This window comes from Canis lupus, chromosome 2 (genome assembly GCF_048164855.1).
Source record: "Canis lupus baileyi chromosome 2, mCanLup2.hap1, whole genome shotgun sequence".
In the NCBI taxonomy this organism is placed as follows: domain Eukaryota; kingdom Metazoa; phylum Chordata; class Mammalia; order Carnivora; family Canidae; genus Canis; species Canis lupus.
Genome location: NC_132839.1, coordinates 46,585,736 through 46,594,807, shown reverse-complemented (window position 1 = coordinate 46,594,807; position 9,072 = coordinate 46,585,736). Strand labels below are relative to the sequence as shown.

At 40.5% G+C, this 9,072-nt stretch overlaps 2 long non-coding RNA genes across 2 annotated transcripts in view; one reads left to right on the top strand and one right to left on the bottom strand.

The window, feature by feature from the left end:
- LOC140617245 (uncharacterized) overlaps positions 1-314 on the top strand; it is a 16,805-nt gene extending 16,491 nt beyond the window's left edge. The window contains exon 3 of the long non-coding RNA XR_012017468.1: positions 1-314. This exon is cut by the window's left edge and continues 112 nt beyond it. This is a non-coding gene — a long non-coding RNA (uncharacterized lncRNA).
- The window catches only part of LOC140617228 (uncharacterized), a 9,133-nt gene extending 4,124 nt beyond the window's left edge, over positions 1-5,009 (bottom strand). Inside the window, exon 1 of the long non-coding RNA XR_012017454.1 lies at positions 4,543-5,009. This is a non-coding gene — a long non-coding RNA (uncharacterized lncRNA). The remainder of the gene's footprint in view (positions 1-4,542) is intronic.
- Between the last annotated feature and the right edge of the window lie 4,063 nt (positions 5,010-9,072).

Below are 9,072 nucleotides of genomic sequence, written 5' to 3'. Positions count from 1 at the left end.
ACAGAAACCAACCCTACACTTTTGAATCAGATCCTTGAGCATATTGGAAGTAAAAAGGCTCCTAATACTCCGCGTGTGGTTTTTAAAGAGAGGAAGTGGTCAGGTACCGCATATTACCAAGAAGAGCTCTGTGACAGATTGTATTTTACAAAGATGTCTGCGATAGTTTCCCATCACAGACCACACATTGAGAAATGCTGGAAATTAATGCAATGTATTTATATTTCAATATAACTTTTGATATGCTCATTTGTTTCAAATTATCAATGTAATACAAGCTCATTATGAGAAATTTGGAAAATACAATAAAAGAGTGTGAGCTTAAAAAAAAACAAGTTAGCACTGGTATTAAAATATCTTTTGGATGAATTTCTGTTTTCAAGTGTTTAGCTACATAGTTCAGATACAAAATTATAAGTGACCATGATGCTAAGGCTGTGTCTTCACATGCAAAACAAAGTGCAAATTAAGATAATTATTGCAAAAATTTAGGCCTAGAACTTGCTTACCTAGACAATCCCTATAATTAAGGAAAGGTGTTTGGGATAATTGCCTCAATTTACCACTTCAGTTGGTTGAGGGAATGAGGTATCAGGAATTGGCTGGCATAAGTTTTCTTTTCTGATTGTATAAAATGCTTAATCAGACCATTTTTCTCAAAGTATTTTTTTGCTCAATGAAAAGCCTTTAACGAAATATTAAACATACTTTGATTGAATTGTCAAAAGAATCTTCCTATTTTCAATGCCCAAATTACCAATCAATTCTATCAATTTAGTTAAAAAAAAAAGAAAAAGAAAAAGAAAGAAAGAAAGAAAAGAAAACCAAAAAGCAACCAAGCCATTTAACAATTTCAAAACATATATTTCTAGGTATAAAACCTTCCCTGGAATATTTGTAACAAGCAAAATAAAATGTACCCTCCACATTGTTCTGAGTTATGCCCTATCAGATTTATAAAAACAAATAGGGGGTGAGCCGCACTTGGACAGAGTTTCCATTTGCCTCCATAGCATGTGCATATTGTGGGGTGTTAGGTAATGAGATGATCTGAGGAGGGAGAAAAGGGGGGGGGGCTACAGTCCAACAACTTAGATCAGATTGCAAATATTGTCTTTTATAAGACTAACCTAAAATATTAGCTTTCTAAAAGATGTTCAGAAGGTACATTTTAGGAGTGCTTCCCATCTTGTCCTCTGTGTCTTATATTAAAGGATGCTGAATAAGTTGTCAGGTACAGCTTACTATCAAGAATCATGAGGAAAATTGATATAAAATGAAATAATCAGAGGAGTAGATAAGAGGCATGCAAGGTCTCCCTGTGGCCTTTGATCTCACCAGGAAAGGAAATGTAGAACTTGAAAAGCAAAGCTGGGGGGGGGGGGGGGTACCTGGGTGGCTCAGTTGGTTGAATGTCTGCCTTTGGCCCAGGTCATGATTTCAGGGTCTGGGATCCATCCTAGCTCCATGTCAGGCTCTCTGTTCAGCAGGGATCCTGCTTCTACCTCTACCTGCCACTCCCCCTTCTTGTGCTCTCTCTCTCTCTCTCTCTCTCTCTGTCAAATAAATAAATAAAATCTTAAAAAAGAAAAAAAGAAAAAGCAAAGCTGGAACTCAGCAGGCCCGGGGCACATACCATGGAAAAACCATTTGTGAGGGAGGGAGATTAGGGCTTGGGTCAGCAGCGGAGGGAACTAGACTGGACTTCTGATGGATGTCATGCAAAGCTGCCAGTTTACGTCTTCCCACCAGCACACTGTCCACCTTTTGAAACCTCACTTCCATTGTCGGGTTGCTGAGTGTTTTATTTCTTACATTCAAGATGGCCAGCTTGAGAAGGGACTGTCACTTTGAGTCATATCATGCCAAAAGGAAGACAGTATAAGCACAGGGAGGCTCTGCCTTGCAAAAAAAGTGTCTGGTTAATTCAGACTTGGTTAATTTCTCAGCTGTCACCCATGATATCAAACAATTTAACTTTCTACCTGTCGTCATTTTGAAGATGCCTATGTGTAAAATCACGATTTCTTGATGAATAGTTGTTTGCCAAGATGTATCTTATGTTTTGTAGAATGCTAAAATGCACCGAATGGGAGAATCTGCAGGCTTTGTTCAAAGCCCTCTACTGCCTTGAAATGTAGTACTTTGTACTTGGCAAAATGCAACAAAGCCTAATAACCCAGACAAATACTTTTCTGAAACTTCTAGTTGCTATTCTAAAGATTCATAAATAAATGTGGCTGGTTTCGAACTTACTGGGGCAACGATTGATATATCTGGTTCTTCTCACAGGAGGTGGGTGTCCTGGTGAGGTGTGTGTGGTGTGGGAATCAGTCACTGTCCAACTGGGACTCCGCTGTTCCTCAGATCATCTCTCCCTAATTCACATTTCCTGTTACAGTGGTAACTGGAGGTAATCAAAAGCAGTAGGATATTTATTTTCTGGGTTTAGCTGATTAAAGAGAATCTAAGAGGTACCTTGTAACCTTTGTGTGCCTGCTCAGACAGTGGGGTTCTTTCCACTGAGGCAGCTCCTTTTCCTCTAAAATCAATCCAAATGATATCCTCAACTGGTCCTATATTTAACTAAAATAAAATAAACCAAGGGAATACCTGGGTGGCTCAGTGGTTAAGTGTCTACCTTGGGCTCAGGTCGTCATCCCAGAGTCCTAGGATAGAGTCCCTCATTGGGCTCCCTGCAGGGAGCCTGCTTCCCCCTCTGCCTATGTCTCTGCATCTCTCTGTGTCTCTCATGAATAAATAAATAAAATCTTAAAAATAAATAAATAAACTGAGGTTTTTATTCCATCACTTAGGGTACATAATAACTGGTCTATTACCTATTTTTAAGAAAAGTAGCAAGTATTTAAATGATATGACTTCTTCATAGAGTAAAGATAAACTCTTTTCCAATTCTTGCCAAGAGCAATTTCTTAACTAGGGTGGAATGGGAAGGGAGGGAAGAAACAAAAAATCACCAAAAATAGGTGTTCTGTATGAAAAATCAGTGGATGACTCTAATATCATCTCAAGAGTAAAAAGGAACAATAATAATAATAAATGGCAAATCAGAAACGGATAGTACTAAATTTCCCTCCCTTTTCACCACCTTACAGGATATCCCGTCTAGCTGCAGAAACAAAACATGGAAATGAATCAGTCGATAAAGGATTTTCTCCCATTAAAGATGTCAGTGATTTTGTCCCATGCAGGGGAAGTTAAACATTAAGATAGATGTTCACAATCTGTGGACGCCACAGCACCACCTCCTCTTTACGCCCCGCAGGGGGATGCAAACTTTTCTGTGTGTGATAAAGAACATCAAGAGCAGAAGCATTTTATCTAAGTATGATAATACATCACGCCACAGGCTGACCTAAATATTTAATTTTTCCAACACTGATTAGTCTTTTGACTTCTCTTTTGACTGCTGCCATACCTGACGACTTGCCTTTTTCTTACTACATCTCAGAAAGTGACATCTAGTCTCTTCTAACTTCTTTGAGGGGACAGGGATGGAGTCGTGAAAGCAGTAACAGTCAGTGTGGAGCCCACAAGAGAGAAGAAGAGAAGCTCTTAAATTCAGGAGAAATTCAGAGGTCATTCAAAAATCATTGCAGGAGTGTTCACTTCAGAAAGTTGCAAATTGCCTGTAAACAGCTTATATTTTTCACAAGCTGAAACTGAAAAGGTTAGGGATGCTGGGGAGTTCAGTGGTTAAGCATCTGCCTTCAGTTCAGGATGTGATCCCGGGATCCTGGGATCGAGTCCAATATCCAGCTCCCCAGCAGGGAACCTGCTTCTCCCACTGCCTGTGTCTCCACCTCTCTCTCTGTGTCTCGGTGAAAAATACATAAAATCATTTTTAAAAATCTGAAAAGGTTAGTTTGATAGTAGTGATCCCTTCATCATGTGTTCCTGTATCAAAGCATTGAGTGGTATACCTGAAATATACACAATTTGTATTTGTCAGGTTTGCCTCAGAAAAGCTGAAAATTAAATTAAATGAAACATCAGGCAAGGAAAGGAAGGAAGGAAGGTAAGAAGGAAAGGAAGGGAAAGTCTATTACATTCCCAAGGTTCGTATGACTGAGAAATGAACTTGTCCTAAAAATCAGGTTTAAGACATCGATTCGATGTTTAGAAGGGCTTCGGCTTTCCACTTTCCCAGAAAGAGAAACTGAGTATCACACATGGTTGGGATGTTGGGATCAAGATGGAGGATTCTCTGGGATGAAATATTTAAAGGAAGAGATGAAGAAAGATTAGTGTAATGCTCACTTCAGGCAGCTTCTAGGGCAGTGCTTGTCCAAATTTGCACGGCCAACTCCCCCCACCCCAGGACATGTGGTCAGTTCTGCGGGGCTTGCCACAGACATCAACCACTTCTGTGACACGCTGGCTGCAGTTCAACAGTAAAGCATGCATATCCTCTACTGAGCATTTGGGGGCCTGCAGGCACCGAGGTATGATATAGATGGCAAAAAAAATAATAATAATAAAATAATAAAATAAAAGGAAAAGTATGATCTTAAAACTCACCACTGGAAGCCATCTAGGTGTCCTGCTCAGGCTTCCAAAGTGGGCATTGAGACAGGCCACCCAAACTGCTGATATCCTTCATTGACTCTTTCAGAGCGATCGTGAGCCTAATGACTTTGTTTTTAGGTTTTGGAACTGAACTTTACAGGGACCGATTCCAATCCTGGGTGGTGCTGAGAAAAACTGAAGTCTCAACCAGAATCTGGCAGAGACCACCAGACGCGTTTCATGTGAGGGCCTTTTCCCATAATCTGACCAAAATGGTTTATGAATGTTCTGGGGAGCAAAAAGCAGGTCCCAGAGGCCGAGAAAGGGCCGTGCCCTGCTCCCAGCTAGGAGACCACACAGCCGTCCTCTTTCCCCTCTGAGTATTTATAGTCAGAAAAACCACACCACCCCTCTCATTCGGAAGCTAAGGGTGAAAGTGGAAAAAGCCAGCAAACACAAATTGCATCCTACAGCTGAGAAAGCCTCTCTCTTGGAAAAGCTAGAAAATAAATAAATAAAGGGGGAAATCCAAATGGGATTGCTCTTCAAACACACAAATGATCTTATGTTAACAGTTGGGATTAAACAGCTGTCTCGTGGTTATGTGATCATAACAGATGCTGTGTGCAAACGTTTCCTGCTAGCTTTGTTTTGGTTATTGCTGTTTGTGCAGTTCAATGGGCTGGATTCAGCTTAAGGGATACAGGTTTTTATTATCCTTCTGTGCTGCACGGGCAGCTTCATCATCTCTTTAAGAGGGAAGGAGGCGAGTGTGAGGCAGAGACGGAGGGGAAATGGAGGGTGGGTTCTCCGATGTCACATCGGGAATGATGTCACATTGATGAAATTCCAACACACTGGTTTATGACCACTTTGCCATGAAAGTGGTCCCCAGTTCTATTATGTGGCTGTGTTCCACCCCCGCCCCACCCCCCACCCCGACCCCACCCCACCCCCTGCCTTGTGGAGGCTGTCCTTGGGTCCTGGGCAGTTTATGCAGCTGGAATAGAATTTATAGAACATAGAGAAAGGCTTTTTGATGACTAACAGCTTACAACCTCGTAATGATCCCCATTCCGTCTCTTTTCTTCCCATGCCCTCCAGAGATAAAATACCCGAGTGGATTTTGATTTTCTCCTAGAAATTGTATTTCATCCTAGGAGTGGGGATCGCCCTATCTATGTCAGCCAAGTGACATAGCGAGCTGCCACTATTTTTTGCAAGTTCAAATCTGGAAGCCATTTTGGCCTGAATTATATTACTTGTTTAAACCAAAATATCCTCTTGACTCAAATTCTTCAGAGAATGGCCATGATTCATAACCCACTTTGCCAACCAGAAGATTTCACTTTTATTACTGATGTTTTCCAATTTTTTTGATCTGATGTAAATGGCAGAAATAATGTTTCTGGGTTCAAAAAGCACCTGGCTGCCTTGAGGAGGAGACAGGGAGAGTAATGTGGTCCATACTTAGCAGGTCAGGCGTGGGTGCTGGTTGCTCATTCCTGCCACTCCCCAGGACCTTGGTCCTCATGTTGAAAAGGCTGCTCATCAGGCAAACAGCTACACAATCGCCGGCTGGTAGCTCATCTGCTTTTTGTAATTTTGGATGGGGAACAGAGGGAGTGGCTTTCCATCGCTTAACACTTTTTTCTTATGAATCATACCTTTGAATTGGACATCTTACCATGGCCAAGTCTCTCCCAAGAACATCTTTACTACTAAAGAGGAGGTTTTAATAACATATGCACACACTTAAGGAACCAAACTTAAAACACCTCTTATTCTCTCTCAAATAAAAGGGTTTAATGATTACTCCTTGGGGCTCTTCAGCTCACAGAGTGAAATTAGACCTCCTCTGATAAGTTGTCAAAGCAGTCACATTTCTATAATGTTATCAATATATTTAAAGGTGACCTCATATGCATTCAATGCTTGATCCTATGAACAGCTTCTAGAAATATTTTCAAATCTTACAGAAAAGCAAGACAAGACCCATTTTATAGGCTGAGAACCACATGGAAGTTGCCCAAATTTATAAAGCAACAAGTGGTAGAGCCCACAGTGGTTCCCAAATCAGGGATCTATGGCCACGTGATAAAGGGAATTGAGTAGAGCATTTGCCCCAGGGACCACTGCTGTTGTCTTTGTCCTTTCTCATTAGGTGAGTTAGTGGGATGAAGCCACACTACCTCAGTGTTACCTCTGTTGCCTCTACAATACAAGAGCAAACATCAGCACTTATTCCAGACTATCTAGATGCTCTAGGAATTTGAGCCTAGAACTGAATATCAACTTCCTTTGTGGAATCAAGCCTGTGCCAACATCAAGACAAAGATCTTTCCAAAGAAGATATACAAACAACTAATAAGTACATGAAAAAGGTGCTCAATATCCCTCATCATTAGGGAAATGCAAACCAAAACTACAGTAGGACATTACTTCCACCCATTAGGATGGCTACTAAAGGGGAAAAGGGTGTTGACGAGGATTTGGAGAAATCAAGATCCTAGACACTGTTAATGTAAAATGGCCTAGCCAGTGAGTCATACAGTATGGCAGTTCTTCAAAAATGAAGAGTGGAATTACTGTACGATCCAGCGATTCTACTCCTAGATATATACTTAAAAAAAATAAAAACAGGGCAGCCCTGGTGGCTCAGCGGTTTAGTGCCGCCTTCAGCCCAGGGCCTGATCCTGGAGGCCCAGGATCGAGTTCCACGTCAGGCTCCCTGCATGGAGCCGGCTTCTCCCTCTGCCTGTGTCTCTGCCTCTCTCTCTCTCTCTCTGTGTGTCTCTCATGAATAAATAAATAAATAAAAATCTTTAAAAAAATAAAAACAGGGTCTTGAAAACATATTTGTAAACTCATGTTCATGGTAACCTTGATCACAAGAGCTAAAAAGAGAGGATGCCTGGGTGGCTCAGCAGTTAAGCGTCTGCCTTCGTCCCAGGATCGAGTCCCACATCGGGCTTCCTGCATGGAGCCTGCTTCTCCCTCTGCCTGTGTCTCTGCCTCTCTCTATATATCTATATCTATATCTATATCTATATCTATATCTATCTATCTCTCTGTGTGTGTGTCTCTCATGAATAAATAAATAAAATCTTAAAAAAAAAACCAACAACAAGCACTAAAAAGTAGGAGTAACCCAAGTATCTACCAGTGGATGAATGGATACACAAAATGCGCTCTACACATAAAATGCAATATTATTCAGCCTCAAGAGGAAGGAAATTTTGTCACATGCTGCAACATGGATGAAATTTGGGGTCATGATGCTGAGTGAAATAAGTGAGTCACAAGAAGAAGACAGATACTGTATGAATCCAATCAAGCAAAGTACTTAGAGAAGTAAAATGGAACACAAGCAGAATGTGGTAGCCAGGGTTTGGGGAAGAGAAAATGGGGAGTCTGTTTAATAGGCACAGAATTTCAGTTTGGGATGATGAAAAATTTCTGGAAATGGGTGTTGGTGATGATTGTACCCAATATGACTATACTTAATGCCACTGAACTGAACTATACATTAAAAATTTTATTTTATATGGATTTTACCACAATACAAAGAAATCAGAGTTTAAAAAGAAAAAAAACAGAAACCAACAACAGCAACAACAAAACCCACAAAAGTTCCCATGGTCACCTAGAACCTGAAAGTTTCAATCTCCACACACTGCTCCTGTTAGCATCTTGCTCTTGCCCCTTCTCCATATATGTTCTGAATGTAACACATACTGAGCACTTCAGCATCATTGCATATCCATATACTATAGTGCGAACCAATTAAATATCTATGGGAGAAGTGCAAATCAAGCACAGAGAGGTTTGATTTATACCCTTTCCTTGATGATTAGAAGTATCCCTAGGATCTTCTTTCTTTTCAGGCTTGATACCAATTAAAATGCAAGTCTTTCCAAGAGAGAATATTTCAAGTATTTTCATCTTTGAATAAACTTCAGATCCTTTCATCTTCTGCCTCTTTTTCTAAAATGAAGCATCCTTGTGTTACAAAGGTAATAAAAGAGTTAATAGCTAATACATACTAACAACTCTGTACAAACTGTCAAGACAGAGACAAACAGCCCCACAGAAGTATAAGCTTGAACTCTGAGAAGGTAGTGGAGCAGCCAGTCCACAAAGCCCCCGGGGAAAGTAAAAAACGGTCAAAGTGGCTTGGTGGCAGGAAAATGAAAATAACAAAATAGTGAAGGTATCATTTTATGTTCACCAAGCTGACAAAATTGAAAGAAAAGTCTCTATCACCTACTGATGCCAAGAACATGTGTCAAAGAGTACAATTTATATACAGTTTGTAAAAACGTCAAGCCTTTTTGCATTTTAGGAAAGCAATCTGATAACAAATCTTAGGTTAAAAGTATCTATATCTTTCCATTCAGCAGCCCCACTCTCAGGAATACACCCCCCAGAATCATAGCTGTCCTCTTTCAGGCAGTATGTGGGATGTATATAAGAATGTTGGCTATAGTGTTCTTCATAGCTAGAAAGAAAGAAGGAAGGAAAGAAGGCAACAGAAGGAAA